The sequence below is a fragment of the Pinus tabuliformis genome, chromosome 7 (genome assembly GCF_031772625.1).
Source record: "Pinus tabuliformis cultivar Carrire ecotype Pingquan chromosome 7, CPIR1, whole genome shotgun sequence".
In the NCBI taxonomy this organism is placed as follows: domain Eukaryota; kingdom Viridiplantae; phylum Streptophyta; class Pinopsida; order Pinales; family Pinaceae; genus Pinus; species Pinus tabuliformis.
The window spans coordinates 1,825,601,646-1,825,616,037 of NC_142293.1; positions in this window are offsets into that span (position 1 = coordinate 1,825,601,646).

The following is a 14,392-nucleotide window of genomic DNA, read 5'->3' on the forward strand; positions in this document are numbered from 1 at the left end:
TTTTTTTAAATTAAAAAAAAAAGTTGGTTTAAAAAAAATGTGCTTAATTTTTTTTTTATAAGTAAAAATAAAAATTGTTTAAATTTTTGTTTTTAAATAAAAAAATAAAAAATAAAAAATTTATCTTTAATCTTTTGTTTTTAAATAAAAAATGTAAGCTTAATAAAGAAGTGTTTTTTGTTTTTTTAATAAAAAATACATATTTCTTTAAAACTTTAAATGTTTTTTAAATTTTTTTTTTATTTGAAAAGAAATATATATTTTTTAAATTTTCATTTTTTTTTTTTAAATTTTCATTTATTTTATTTTATTTTTTAAATGTTTTTAATAATAATTTTACTTGTCTTTAATTTTTTTTGGGTTAGTTTTCTATTTTTTTTTAATCTAGTTTGTTTTTAAATGTTTTTTTTTTTTTTGCAAATTCTTTGATGGTTTATGTGATAATTTATTTATTTTTAATATTTTTTATTTTGTTTTTTTGACTATATATATATATATATATATATATATATATATATATATATATATTTGCTTTTTTTAAGTAATCAACATTTAAAAACGAAGAAACGACTTGAAAATTCGTTAAGTAATCATATTTTAAAAAAAATGGACATAATAAATTTTAAATTGTGAAAAATAAGTCCTCTGAAAAAAAAGGTATGCCGCATCAACATGTTGCATCACCATGTTTCAAAATCAGCATGAAAATCACTAAAATTTAAAAACGAATATTTATAAGAAAATTTAAAGTGTCAAAGATATGGTCCTAAAATAACAAATTGTATTCTGCATTACCACTTTTCAAAATCAAGTCACGTTTTTACTACCCCTATGAAACAGGAAATCGTATCAGTTATTTGAAGTGCCAAAAAATATGCTCTAAAAAAATATATGTGTCCTGCATCGCCCCTTTTCAAAATTGGATCAATTTTTTGCTACCTCTACGAAACGGGTAACAGTATCAGTTCTCGTTTCAAAGTTTAAGTTGTTGATTAGTTATTGTATTATTTTAATACGTGTAGAGCCATCGCAAATCGCAAATCGGGAGTTACAAGCATTATGTCTGAAAGATTTTTTTGTATTGTTGGGATTGCGATGAGTGATGAGCTGGCACGTAGAGTTGGTGGGTTCCTTTCAAACTTGGCAAATCATTTTTTTCCTTTGTGAATCATGTTTTCCTTTATAATTGATTTAACATTATATCACGAGTCTTCAGAGTATAAGTTACTTGCTTCTATCGAGAGCGCGGTATGTGATATGCGATCACGATAGTTATATCACATCGCAAAGTTTCAATGAAGTGGTTTCAATGTTTTCCTATGGATTGACAATATGCGATATTTGATAACCTTATCGCATCGCAAGGTTTCAATGGAATGCCCTAACTTATTCCTTAGGATTATCGATATGCGAAATGCGGTAGTTATATCACATCGCATATTTATAAATGGATCATTACAATTTAAAGATTTGTATTGAGGAATATTGAGATGACTTTGATCGCATCGCAAATTTTCAAATGGATGTTCATTGGTCTTAAGCAATTGCGATTTGCAATGAGCGGTTCCATACACTCATAAAGCAACTTTTACATGAAAAGTATGGAAAATCTATTTTTACTCAAAAGGTTTTATTGCTTTCTATATCCTAAAGGGGACCTATTTCTTATAGACTAAGATTAAAATTTTGAAATGGGGGGTTGTTGTATAGCAAAACACCTTCCAATTAACGAACTAAATCCCATGTTCCATTATTTATTAAGGAATAATAGTCATCAACCATAAAATTCTCCCACTCTTGCCAACCATCCACATTTCCATATTTATCTAATTGCATAGATTTAGCATACTTTCCGTTAGAGGAACAACACCGTGTTATTACTTTATGTTTTCCTTGAGTCATTTATGCTTCCTGCATTAACTCCAATGCCTTCAATTCTCTCGGCATCCCATTTGAGAAGAAAAACTCCATAGGAGTTCCTATAATATGATCACCATTTCTAGATTCAATGGGGATCCAAATACTTTTAGTCAATTTGATTATGGAACGATAATGACAGGTGCTCAAATTTATATATTTTTAACCCAATTCAATAACTTTATGCATACCCTTTTCCAATCTCAATTTCATTATGATACCCTTTTCATCCATAATGGTGCATTTTTAGTGAAAGCATAGTTATCCCCTTAATACTTCATTTAAATAGTTATTCAAATTCATTTTCAAGAGATTACTATCGTTTTATGCGAACTATTTTATATAGGAATGAAGCTATGTTATGCAACCAGATCACAAAATAGAAGAAAAGATAGAGCAACGACTTCAAGATCAGCCTCTTCAAGGGGGAAACCTCCTTTGAATTAAAAAAATGAACAATTACTTCATGATATAAATGACAAGACCTCCTTTCTATATATAGGAGTCTAAGGGGTCACAACATAGTCAAGCCGGCATAACAATAATAATGTAAGGGCACAACAGTAACAATAGTGGGCTTCTATGGGGCACAATAATAACAATATGGGGACAACATGTGCACAACAATAACAATAATAATAAGGGAATACACTTATTATAGGGGCCTAACATGCCCCTCTAATTCAGAAAAGGGTTGTCCTCAATGCTTGAGTAGTTTTGGATGCTTATGTACAAAATTATCATCGTCCCATGTGGAACCTTCAATGGGTAAGTTCTTCCACTTGGTGAGATACACTAAAATTGATCAATTTCGTAGCTGTTGAGTTCTTGTTTCTGTGGGTGCTTCAGGTTCCAATATGATTTTTACTTCATCGTCATGTTTTGGCATTATTGTTTGAACTTGGAGCTTGTCACCTATAACCTTGTTTAAGCATGGAACATGGAAAGCTCAGTGCACTCGAGAAGTTGTAGGAAGCTCCAAATTGTATGCCATAGTACCAATATTTTCCAACAACTTGTACGAACTATAATAATTTGGTGATAATTTATTATCCTTGTTAGCTTGCTTGAGGGACATTTGTTTGTATGGTTGTAGTCATAGAAATGCACGTTCACCTACATTAAAAATTCTTTCATTGCGATGGTGATATGCGTGTTACTTCATTCTATTTTGTGCCAAAGTGAGGATATCCATTAAGAGTTGGAGAACTTGTTTTTGATGCTTGATGTGATCTTCCACTGCTTGAACCTTAGAATTTTCTCTTAAATATGATGTGATGGACGATGGATGATATCCACAAAGTGTGATAAATGGGGTCATTTTTGATGCAGTATGGATGGAAGTGTTATACCACCATTCAGCCAGAGGCAACCACTTGACCTAGTGTGTCCGTTTATCAGATACAAAGAAACGGATATATCCTTCCAAACATTTGTTCACTATATAAGTTTTCCCATTAGATTGAGGATGATACAATGAGTTATGAGCTAATTGAGTACCCAGACAAGAAAATATTTATGTCGAAAAATTTCTAGTGAGAATGGGATCTCTATCGCTTACAATAATATTTGGGTTTCCATGTAGCTTTTGAATTGTTTCCATAAATGTAGTACCAACTGTACTAGCTTCAAACGGATAAGATAATGCACAAAAGTGTGCATACTTTGTAAGTCTATCAACTACCACCATGATGACACTCTTTCCTTCTGTTGGATACCTATAGTAATAGGTTTCATATTTCATGATTGGCAAGAGAAAAGCCAAATATGCTCTGCTCTGGTATAACCAAAGATCCCATATTTCCTAGAAAGCAAGAGCTGGGTAAAGTGTTTCAAGTGTTGAGGACCTTATTTCAAGTTTTGTGGATGATTCAACAGTCTAATCTGGATCATGCCATGTTTCAATTTTGTGTTGTAGAATAGAGAAAGAGGTCTGTCCAAACAGCTTAATCTTGGCAGACAAGTAGTTCAGGTAGAGAAACAAAGGTTCCCAAAAGTCTAATCTGGGACCTTGGAAGACATAAGGGTAGAAGTAGATAGAGAGAAAAGGAAAAAGCCAAAGAAAAGAAAAGGCAATTGAGGGTTGCAAGTCCAAGTGCCCCTCCAAGAAGAAACAAAAAAAAAAAATGCTAGGCAAAATAGTTGGGTAGGCAGTTGTGGTTGCAGAAAGAATATGATCACCATTACACAGGTATCAACAGGTCTCTTGCCAAGGCAACAAATCTATCAGCAAACAAAGTGGTGAATTCCATGAAATTACAGCAAAGAGCATCACTAACTTCTTTTCTTTCCCTCTCTAGTCTATCACTAACACCCCCTTTCTAATTCCCCTCCTTCAATCATATTAACTCCTAATTCTACTATATAACCTCCCTTATCTTACCCCCACCCCTAATATTATTAACACTAAGGTGTATAAAACCCCAAATCTTATGTATATTCCCTCCCCTAGGCATAATAGCCGTGTATTGTTCAAAAGGGACCAAAATGGCATCTGGCCACTTTGGTGAACCTATTCCACCCTATTTCCCCTTTGCTGCAAGTCAATTTGCCCTCAAATCACCTCTGCACTGATAAAACCCCTCTCCAAACCCCTTTGGCATATAAAACCTTTGCAAAGGCTAATACCCGCCTCTGGCACGTTTCCCAATCCTACCGCATGGTTGGTTAATCAAAACATTTGAAAAAACCCATAAAACCCACAAAGTTTGATTTTTCCGCCCGCACTATCAAACGCACCTTTTTCTCCTCCGCCAGCCGTCGGATCAAGCCCATCAGATCCGACGGCCCACATCAATATCGGAGCGCTTCCTGTGGCGGCACGTTAACTTCCGAGAAAGTGACGTTGCGCCTTGTCACGCCTCCTCCACGCGTCAACCGTTGAACCATCTCGGAGCCCGCTCTGACATCCTCTGCGCCGTACCTAAACCGCCCCGAGAAACTGCGGTGGTTAAGGCCTTAACCGTGACCGCTGCAGTTTGACCGCCACCTACCCGCTGCTGACTGGATTGCCACCTCACTGCCCTTTGACCAGTCACCCACTGCCACGTCACCCGATGACGTCAGCTGACGTCACCTCACCATGACCCACCAATGACGTCATGCTGACGTCAGCAGAAAAAAGCGCCAAATTGGTAAAATAACCCATATTTACCAATTTTCCCGTGTTTTTACCATTTTCACTGTGATTTTTGCTGAACGCTCTGCATGACCGTTTGAACTCAAATTTTCGCCAACCAGTCAATTAGCCCGGGCGACCTCCTCAAACAGCAACTGTGCACCTGTGTTTCAACCTCTGCTCGTCGAATTACAGGTGCCCCTCTCCTACAGAAGGCAAATTGGAACAGCTGCTAGATCTTCAGCAGCACAGCAGCAAACCACTGAGAAGACATCCCAGGCAGCAGGCAAAGACAAAGGTAAACAGGTGGAACAACCACCTGTATTGACAGAAGAACAAGTTGACACCTTGCTACAGCAGCAAGAAGAAATGGAACAGCAAGAACTGGGGCAGCAACAAGAAGAAGCACAGTCCAGTGAACAGCAGCCCTTGCAGCAGGAAAAGGGGACAGATCTACCTAGTTACACTGAGCAGCAGCCCCAAACAGAGGTGCCTCCCAGGACAGATATCAATCTAGACACCTCAGTCCTCCAAACACCACAGAAGGAGGATGTGACAAGGAAAAGGGAGAGAGAGACCCCCCACACCTCATCCTTCATCAGAGGAGAGAAGAGACAAAGACTGAATGACTCCCAAGAGGAGGACATAGCAGTGAGGCAAGCCATGGGCATGGGCCCACCCAGTGGAGAACTTTCGGCCAGCTCATCTCAGCGTGGACATGACATGACTATGGGAGGAGAGGTCAGCTCCTCCGGTCAAACTAGAAAAGGGCAGTCAAGTATAAAACAGCAATTCATTGACATCAAAAGGAGGAGTGATCCCATAAAAGTGCAGCTGTATGATCACTTGTTGAACCTAGCTCCTAGCAACCAGCAGAGACTCATGTCTGCTTTCGATGTGAGCGAAGGCAAAATGATAATGAGCCACTTCATGCCCACAACTTTGCAGCCTCAGTCCACCTCAGACTATCTAAGAACCAACATGGAGGTTCTTGCCAAAGACATACACCCCATGGACAAGATTGAACTACATAAGCAAACTGGTGAAATGGTGTATGCCTCCCTGGCAGATGAGACATTGGAGAACTATAAACTAAAGAGCAGCCTGGATAACACAGCTTCTCAGCTGGAGTTAGAAAGAGCATCATCACAAGCCAAGGACAATAGGATCAAGTCCTTGGAAGAGGTAATTATAGAGATAGGGCATGATCCTAAAGATGTCAAAGGCATCCAAGAACTCCTGAAGATAAGGGATGCAGACATGGTAGCCCTAAGAAAGAAAATCAAACTCCCGGCCACCATCCATCCACAAACAGATGAAGTTGCCTAGCAAAGGCAAGAAAAGGATGCTACAGATCTGCTGGTGTCCTTATACAAAGAGCTGGTCAGGACTCAGGACCAGCTAGGACAAACTGAAGCTGCAAAGGCAGCACTACAAGAAACGCTGAAGCAAAGAGAAGAGGGCCAACCCTCCCAGCCTCCTCCTGTCATAATAAATCTTGAGGAAACCCCTCCAAAGATTACTCCTCCTCCTCAGCAAACAGAAGCTACAGCACCAACTACAGCACCATCCACAGCAGCAACAACTACAACATCAGAACAGGCTACTAGTTTAGACATGCAAAAGCTGCAAGCTGAGATCCAAGCCATGGAATCTCAAATGAAAGAGCTGGATGAACTTAAGAAAACCTTGGCTAAGGTAAATGAAAAGTTTGACAAGAGCAAACAGAATGAGGCAGCCAAGGAGAGAGAGGTAAAAGCTCTTAAGAGGAGAATTGCTGAGCTAGAGAAAGAGCTTGCACTAGAAAAAGTGACAGCTGAAATGAAAGCAGTGCTATGGAGCAACATTGGGCGGTCCATTGCCAACCAGTGGCAATATATTGAGACCATGGATGAGAAAATGGTGCTCATCACTAAAGCAAACAGAGAAATACAGAGAGCCAGGGCAAGCCTTGGACACATGCCAGAAGCTGCTACTAGGATAATCAATACTCTGAACTATAAGACTAGCTCTCAATTAGCTGTCATGGGAATCACCAACAGGACAGAAACAATTGCTGTAGCCAAGAGAGTCATAACATTGAGGAACCTGGTTGGAACACTGGAGAGGAGGACACAGGATATGCAAACTGAAATCAACAGATTCCTGGAAAAGTTCGTGGCACTACAAAACAGAGGCCTCCCCAGCATTTTAAGCAGTGTAGGAAGACTGCTCACCCTGGACAATTACAATAAGAGAATTGATGCCCAGGCAGTAGCAGAGATTGCACAACCACCCAGCACTTCAGCAGAGCCAGGGCCAGCCACCGGGCAGAGTATGTATGACAGGGTGGAGAACCTGTTTTTCCTCATGAATGAAGTTGACCATCTGTTTGATACACCACCTAACTTCTTCAAATTCACAGAAGCAGATGAAACTCTAGGGGCAATCTTAGCACACCAACTGCCCACACAGGATGCCTGGAGAAATTTGACACAGACAGTTTTGTCAGGCCAGAATCAGTAACGCCATTTCTACAGGCAAATAAGCATACATGCGCAGGCACAATTTTGAAGAAAGAGATCTACAGAGAAGAGGCAGAGGCTGAGCCAACTCAGCAGGACCATTGACTCACCACAAGCAACAGTCACAATCACAGGTGACAAGTCCAGGATACAGCGTACAAAGCCTTAAAGACAGATCTTCCAGCATTTATTCAGAATATCTCGACCGACTTAGCTGTCTCCAAAGGCTAAAATATCTTCTGACAGAGCATTAAAATGCCTGTACTCTGTAATCAATGCTGCATTAAATTTTGGTCATAATATCTTAAGTAGTTGGTAAGAAAGTAAAATCTGAGATAACTCAGGACTCAGATATTTTGTAAATCACCGCAAGTATATATTCACCCTTCACAGCAGTTGAAGGGGTTGTTGCAATTTTCTTTTGAAGAGCTCTTGCTCGTTGTAATATTTTCAGAGAAGTAATACAAAGGAAGAATGGAATTTCCAAGGCTTGGTGTTCTTTGATGTATTGTGGTGAAAGATGAATGTTACAGGATTCCAGGGTGTTGCATAAAACAATAAGTATTCTCAAATCTCTTTGTTATATGTTTTCGAGTCTTTTGTTCTCTTTTGTTGTTCAAATGTTCTACACTTGATAGCAAGGTGAAAGGATAGTTCCAGGATTTAACCATGTTTACCCTGGACTCAAACTGAGCTATTATATATGTTTTCCTCAGATACAGTGACAGAATTGTAATTCTTAGTTGCTGCATTTCGAAACTGTGTCTTTTACTGTGACAGGCATTCTCAGGGATTCAATTTTTGCCCCTGAGACCTCTGTCTTTTCCTCTTAAAGCTGTCTGTTGGGAATATATAGACAATAAGTGAAAATTCTTAAATGCTTTCACTGTTTGTATTACCTGTTTCCAGTCATTTAATCAAAAATCTGTTCTATTAAGCACTCAAATGGCCCTGTAAGTTCCATCTTTCATCTCAAAGTTTCAAACACATATAGCCACAGACTCCATTGCCCAATGGTACTCAACCTCTCTGAAAACTACATCACTAGAATCTAAAAGGAATTTCATCAACCAAAACATAAACAAAACCAGTGCATAATAGCTAGCCTAAAACCCTATCATAAACAGTTACAAATCATAAAGAGAGAGCCCTCTCTGATCACAGTTTGGCTAGAAACAGTGATCCAAAGATTGGTTAGTGGTTACCCCGGCCGTATTCCCTTGGGAGTCATAGGGAACAACCTGGGTGTTAACATAATTGGCGACTCCACTGGGGACTTAAGACTTTTTCAATTACTATCTATTTTCAAGAGCTACCATCAAGCCTGAAACTAGCCAAGAGGCCTTAGGACTGTTTCTGTAAACACAGGGACAGCTTTAGGGAAGAGCTAACTAGGGAATCTTCATCTTAGCTTTGAAAAATATATAGTCATTCCAGAATTCTTACCTAGTCCTTGTACATACAAAACCCTCTGTATAAAGTTCTAAAAGAATACTTAGAAGCTGGCTCCCAAAAGAAACCCAAGGCACACTAGGGCAAACCCTGACCCTGATCAACCCATCATTGTTGATAATCCAAATATCATTCCAAAAAACATAAGGAGACGGCAAAAGCAGGAAAAGCCTGCTGATTCAGATATAAGTTTAAACCAACCTATCCTCATTCCAACTCCTTGTAAAGTCCTTTTCCGTTCCACACCTAATTCTCCTAGTTCATCATCAACACCTCAAAGCCCTCCTCTCCCATCTTCACCATCTGCACATACTCCCTCAACCAGTTCCCCACTTATTACCCATCCTCTTAACCCGGTTACACCTGTAATCCCTGTTGTCCCATTTGTTCCTATTAACCCTATAAACCCCATAAATATGGCTAATAGATATGCACCTCTGCAGATACCAGCCAATGCTCCAGCTCTACCCCAAGACTACCAAACTAGACTCTCATTTTTTGACTCCCATGGCCCTTTGACAGCCATCCAGCATGCTAAAAAGATGCAAGACCACTTTGAGACCTATGAAATAGATGATGACAGTGTCAGGATGAGAATCTTTGTTCAAAGCTTAACTGGGGATGTCAGAACTTGGTTTAGATCCTTAAATGCAAATTCCATTGCAACCCCTGAAGTTCTATACCAGGAATTTACCAACAGATGGGAGAAAAAGAGAGATCCGCACCATATACTTGGTGAATATAACACTATTAAAAGAGGTCCCCAAGAAACGGTTTTGGAGTATTGTGCTAGGTTTAACAACATCTACAATGCTATCCCCCAGAACTTAAGGCCCCCTCCTGATTTGGCCCTTTATAACTTCCCTGATGGTTTTGATTCTGATATGGCCTATCAGTTGAGAGAAAGAGACCCTCCAACCCTTGCAGAAGCCCAAAGAGTTGCAGTTACTGTAGAGGCCAACCTAATTGCCAAAAGAAACAGGGCAAAGCTGGAAAAGAAGACTGGTTTCAAAGAAGAGCCCTCAGGTTTTGATCAAAAGTTGGATGCAATACTAAACAGCATGAAAAGACTAGGTGAAAGAGTGGAATCAGTTGAAAGAAAGTCATCATGGGAGGCACCACAAAACAATCCTCCTAGAAACCCAAATTTTAGGAGAACACAGAACCCAAATATAGGAAAAAAAAGTGCAGACCAAGATATCAGACCCCCTTTTCAAGAAAATTATGCAGAAACTTCCTCAGCTAATCAGCTCAATGAAGATCCTGACATCAACTTAATAGGTCTAGATGGTAAAAGCCATGTTTTCTTAACACAAGAAGACCATGAGGAGGATGAAAGCAAAACATTCCAAACACAATCAGGAGAATCCTTTGACTTTAAACAAGGTTATGATACTGCTGTCTATGAAGTCCATAAACAATACAAACTAAGAAGTCGGACTGTAAATGCAAATCAGCCTGAGAAGGTAAAGGAGAAACAGCAATCTAAAGAAACCTTAGTCACTGAACCTAATGACAAAACAAACTTGCCTGCAAAGGAAGTAGTGGTTGAGGAGGTCACTGAACTACTGTCCACACCACAACAGCCCACGGCAACCTCATCCTCCCACCCAAATCCGAACATTACCCCTCAAGACATGGGCATGAGGGGCAGGTTCCAAAATCAAGATGAAATCCAACAAGAAGATTCAATGAACAGAGAAAGGACTGCTATCCGTGACTCTAGAATTCAGGTGGATAAAACCTTTGACCTAGGAACAGAGATTGGCAAGTTAAAGATAGCAATTCCCCTTTCAGAGCTAGCCAAGCATGACATATATAAGCAACAGATCAAAAAATCCCTTCAGCTCACCAACAACAAAGATGATGTAAATGTGCTAGATGACACTCCAGAATTACTGTTTGGCCCAGAGGTAGATGGAAAAACAGTAGTCACAGGGGTTTTACCTTTTTATGTCAGCTTGCATGTTCATGATAAAATACTGCATAATGCAATGTTTGACTCAGGTGCATCTCACAACCTTATGCCAAAAGCTGTCATGGAAAGATTAAACTTGGATATAACAAGACCATACAAAGACCTGTTTTCTTTTGATTCTAGTCAAGTCAAATGCTTGGGCCTAATTAAGGATTTATGTGTGTCCTTGGTTCAATTTCCCAACAAAACCATTTTAATGGATGTTGTTGTTGCTGATATCCCACCCAAATATGGGATGCTCTTATCAAGATCATGGGGAGCCAAACTCCAAGTCTCTCTGCAATTAGACATGTCATATGCAACCATCTCTGTCTTTGGGCAACCAAAGAGACTTTATAGGGAAACACTCATGAAATATATGGTCAGCAGTGAAGAAAAGCCTCAAAATTTTCCAATATATGCTGTTCATTCAGACATAGACTCCTTCATCATTTTCAATGACAGCGCAAGCTCCTCAAACAATGACATTAAGACCCAAACACTCATACAAGAACAAAACATTGATCAAACAAGTAGCACCTGCCAAATTTTAATCAGCCCAACAGTACCCATTCACCCTCCTTTAGTTGTCAAAAATTGTCAAACAAATGATGAAATTATCCTAGGAGACAAATGGGAAAAGAAACCTCAACTCATGCTCACATTGCCATCCCATGAAAAGGATGTTAAATCTCCTGACCAGCAAGATAGTCTGTGGGTCCTAGAGTTTGATGGCTCAGTTAACAAGTTAGGGGCAGGAGCTGGAGTATGGATACATAACAAAGAGAAAGGCTGTGCAGAAGGCCGGGCTTATAGATTGAACTTTAAATGCACTAACAACATGGCAGAATATGAAGCTCTGCTACTAGGCCTCAAGATTGCAAAATCATTACAAGCACATAGCCTCTCAATCATGGGGGACTCTGATCTAGTAATTCAACAAGTAAAAGGGGATTTTGTCACCAATGACAAAAGATTAAGGTCCTATAGGTCTGCTGTAATTGAAATACTAGAAACTTTCTCCGAGTTTGTTATCACAAAGATTCCAAGGGGCCACAATCTCCATGCACATAGCTTGGCAACATTTGCCAGCACCTTCAAATTCCCACTACAACCCAACAATTGTTTCACAGCAGAGGTCAAATATAGGCCTTCTATTCCAAACAATGTCAAAGAGTGGCAAGTATTTGAGAATGACATGCAAATAAACAACTTTTTAACCTTGCAACAAGAGTTTACAGGATTAAATATTGACCTTGAGACAACAAGTCAATCTCAAATAGTAGATGGAGCAAGTCAATCACAATTACAGTTTCAACAGTCTGCCCACCCAATGTCACCTAGAACAGTCAAACAATTACTCAGTCCAACCATTTTCAACAAAGAAAACATTCAGCAAATTCACCAAATTGACTGTGAAGAGCTGAGCAACGCTGAAGATGAAATCATACAACTCAAAGACAATCTTCTTCCAGCAGGCCTTACCCCACTAGAGGATATTTTTGACTCAAATGATGTCCCCAGGAAACCAAAAATGCAACCACTAGATGCAACAATTGAAGAATGTAACATCGGTACCACTGACAAACCTAAAATAATAAAGCTATCTGCTGCTTTGCCCCCTGACCAAAAACCCAAATATATTGATCTCTTTAAAGAGTTCCAAGATGTCTTTGCCTGGGGTTATGAAGACTTGAAGTCTTATGATACCTCTGTTATCCAGCACACCATTCCCCTCAAGCCTAATCAAAAACCATTCAAACAGAAATTGAGAAGAATCAATCCTGTGCTTCTTCCTTCCATTGAAAAGGAATTACAAAAAATGTTCAAAGCTGGTATCATAGCACCAATCAGGTTTTCTGAGTGGATTTCAAATTTGGTCCCTACAAGAAAGAAAACTGGTGAGATTAGACTTTGTGTAGACTTAAGGAATTTGAACCTAGTGTCACTCAAAGACAACTACCCCTTGCCCAAAATGGACCACATCCTTCAAAGAGTAGTAGGAGCCTCAAGAATATCATTGTTGGATGGTTTCTCAGGCTTCAATCAAATCCTGGTGCACCCTCATGATCAAGACAAGACTGCATTTACTACCCCATGGGGCACTTTCAAGTATGTGAAGATGCCCTTTGGATTGAAAAATGCGGGGGCAACATTTCAGAGAGCAATGGACATTGCTTTTGCAAAGCAAATTCATGATTTCTTGGTCATTTACTTAGATGATCTTACACCCTTTTCAAAATCTGACCAAGAACACTTGAAACATTTAAGACAAATCTTCATAACATGCAGGAAATATGGTATTTCCTTAAACCCCAAGAAGTCATTATTTGGCTTGGAAGAAGGGAAACTTTTAGGACACATCATTTCGAAAGATGGCATAAGAATTGATCCAGATAGGATACAAGCTATCCTACAAATGCCTCACCCAAGGAATATCAAGGAGCTGCAAGGATTCTTAGGAAAAATCAACTTTTTGAGAAGGTTTATCCCAAATTTAGCAGAGTTAATCAGATTACTAAACAATATGCTAAAGAAAGATTCAAAGGTCAAATGGACTGTTGAAGCAAAACAAGCTTTTGAAAGTATAAAATTGGCCTTGACTCAAACCCCAGTGTTAACTAACCCTCAGTTTGACAGAGACTTTATCATTTTCTCCTTTGCCTCCCAACATACTATTGCTGCTGTTTTATTACAGAAAGATGACCAAGGGAATGAAAAGCCCATTGCTTTTTTCAGCAGAGCTCTTAGAGATGCCCCCCTAAAGTACCAAATAATGGAAAAACAAGCCTATGCCTTGATCAAAGCTATCAAAGACTTTAGGATTTACATCCTTTACTCCCATGTTGTGGCTTATGTACCAAGTCCTATTGTCAAAGACATCCTCACACAAGAAAACTTAGAGGGAAGAAGAGGAAAATGGATTGCGAATATACTTGAATTTGACATTGAAATAAAGCCTACAAAGCTGATCAAAGGGCAAGGTTTGGCCAAGTTAATGACAGAAGCAAATTTCCAAGCTTTAGATATCAACCAACTGGACAGTGAAACAGAGCTGGCGACTCCAAAGATCAATGTAGCCTTTGAACAATCTCCATGGTACTCTGATATCTGTTATGTGTTACAAAACCTGTGTGCTCCCCCAGGACTGTCTAGAACTAAGTCTAGGTTCCTAAAAATGAAAGCATCTAAATTTTGTGTGATAAATGAGAATCTACTCTGGAAAAACCATGAAGGTATTTTGCTGCACTGTCTTCTTGAGAGTGAAACTGACAATATCATGCAAGAATTCCATGCTGGAGACTGTGGTGGACATTTGTACTGGAAGTCCACCGTAGACAAGATATTAAGGGTTGGTTATTACTGGCCCACTATGTTCTCTGATGTGAAGAAATTCACAACATCATGCCACAAGTGCCAACTGTTTGAAGGCAAAAGACAGTT